We start from the raw sequence: 2,500 nt of genomic DNA on the forward strand, positions 1-2,500 counted from the left end.
TTAATGGGCATAGTATAGTTCATCTCTTGTTCTCATCATGTAGAGCTAATCCAAGAATTGCAAGTTGGCCTAATGTTGCATAGACTGGAACTAGATTTACATGGGAGTGTACTTCCTAATCTCTGTGAAGCTGCAACCAAGTGTCAGCATAGTGCATTTCACCTTTCTTATTGTATTCATACATGGCAGTGTCATATACTGAAGAACTGGATGGAGTTCGAAAACAGAAAAAAAAACTTGTAAAACAACAAAAAAAGTGCATACATTTTTCTCTAGTGTCTTTCTGTGAGGGAAATCATCATCATCTTCTTCAAGGTTGTCGTCAGCCTCATCACCATCCTCGTCCTCTTCATTGTTATTTTGTTATTATTATTATTGATGTTGTTATTATTATTATTATTATTATTATTATTATTATTGTTCTTGTTATTGCTGTTATTATTATTATTATTATTATTATTATTATTATTATTATTATTATTATTTTTATTGGTATTGGTATTTTCAATATCATGATCATTATTATTCTTTTTATCATCATCATCTTCATCTTCACTTTCACCTTCACCTTCACCATTGCCACTATCACCGTCATTATCATCATCATAGTTATTATTATTATTATTATCATTATTATTATTATTATTAGTAGTAGTAGTAGTAGTAGTAGTTGTTGCATATTATTATTATTGTTATAATGATAATAATGATAAAGATGATGATGATTATATACTGTTATAATTGTTCATATTATGTTATTACTATTATCAATATCATTGTATTTATCATCATCATCACCAATGTTGTCCCCACCACCAACCACCACCGCTGCTACTGCTACTATTAGTATCACCATTACAATTACTACTAACATTACAACTGCTATGACTACTACAACTTCTACAACTACTTTTACTACTATTACTTCTATCACTACTATTACCACTACTACTACTACTACTACAATTACAACTATTATAATTATTATTATTATTATTATTATTATTATTATTATTATTATTATTATTACTACTACTACTACCAGTACTGCTATTCCTGCTACAACTTTTAGAACTACTACAACTGCTGCTGCTATGATCATGTAATATGCTGATTACCATTACTAAGGTTTGTTATTATTTTCACGATAAATATTTATCATCATAATCCACTTCACACTCCCCATAATTTTCATTGTGATCATCATTATCTATGTCCTTATGATCATCATTATTATATTGTTTTATATTTTATTATTATCATTATATAAATCATGATAATGGTAATAATTATAATATTGTCATTGTCATTGTCACCATCGTCAACGTTGTTGTCGTTGTCGTCCTCATCATCATCATCATCATCATCATCATCATCATCATCATCATCATCATCATCATCATCATCATCATCATCATCATCATCATCATCATCAATCATCAATCATCAATCATCAATCATCAATCATCAATCATCATCATCATCTTTCTAAAATATATAATCATCATTATATTTTTATTTATTTATTTATTCATGATTTTTTTTTTTTATCTTGATGATGATGAATATTCCTGTGATTAGGAAAATTATTTTTATTACATTGCCATTGCTGTTACACAACTAGCTGCTCTTACTGCTTTGTACTCCATACTGACTCAGTGCATTCTTCATTTCTATATTGGTTTGTGTGCTGGACTGTCGCTGTTTCATCTGTTCGTGCATTGCCTGAATAGTGGACTCATGAGATTGAAGTGCCTGCTTTTTGCTCTTTGTCTTTTTCCCCTTCATTCTCATCTTCTTTGCCACTCGTGTCTTTCCTTTTGTTGTGCTTTATCTTTTTCTCGCATTTTCTCTGCGTTTTCGCTTGCTCTTGCCGCTCTGCTAGGCCTTCCCTGTTCTCCTTCCCTCTCCCTTCTGCTGTTCTTCCTCTACTCTCCTTCCCTCTCCACTCCTCTCTCCCATTCTCCTTCTTTCCTTTCTCATTCCTCTGCTCCTCTCCTTTCTCTCCACTCTCCCTTCTCTCTTTTCTCTTTCTCTCTCTCTTTCTCTCTCTCTCTCTCTCTCTCTCTCCCTTTCTCCTTTCTCCTCTCTCCTCTCTCCCCTCTCTTTCTCTTTCTCTTTCTCTTCCTCTTCCTCTCTTTTTCTTCTGCCTTTTCTCTCTCTCTTGCTTTCATCTTTTCTCTTCTCTTCTCTCTCCTTTCTTGCCCAACTCTCTTACTTGTTCTCCTTTCCCCTTTCTTTCATTTTCATAGTTTGAAACTTCAAAAAGTTACTGCTTTTACAAGGTACTTGGAACAAATATGAAATGTAAATAATTTTTAGTAGACTTTTAGTGATATGTAAGTGATATGAGGAGATTTCCGTGTATATACATTCTTTTTTCATTTAATAAAGTTCTAGCAAAGCTTCAACATAATGAACATATCACAGCTGACTTAGCATAGCGTTCCACGTTCACTAGTATGGCATAAATTATACCCTTGTATTTTGGCCTCTGTGT

The 2,500-nt window shown here is 32.3% G+C and overlaps 1 protein-coding gene across 1 annotated transcript in view; it reads left to right on the top strand.

Annotated features, from left to right (window-relative positions):
* LOC125046588 overlaps positions 1-408 on the top strand; it is an 8,241-nt gene extending 7,833 nt beyond the window's left edge. The window contains exon 2 of the mRNA XM_047644396.1: positions 1-408. This exon is cut by the window's left edge and continues 2,174 nt beyond it. The gene's annotated coding sequence lies outside the window, so the exon portion shown is untranslated.
* Positions 409-2,500: the final 2,092 nt, after the last annotated feature.

Source organism: Penaeus chinensis, chromosome 39, assembly GCF_019202785.1.
Source record: "Penaeus chinensis breed Huanghai No. 1 chromosome 39, ASM1920278v2, whole genome shotgun sequence".
NCBI lineage: Eukaryota > Metazoa > Arthropoda > Malacostraca > Decapoda > Penaeidae > Penaeus > Penaeus chinensis.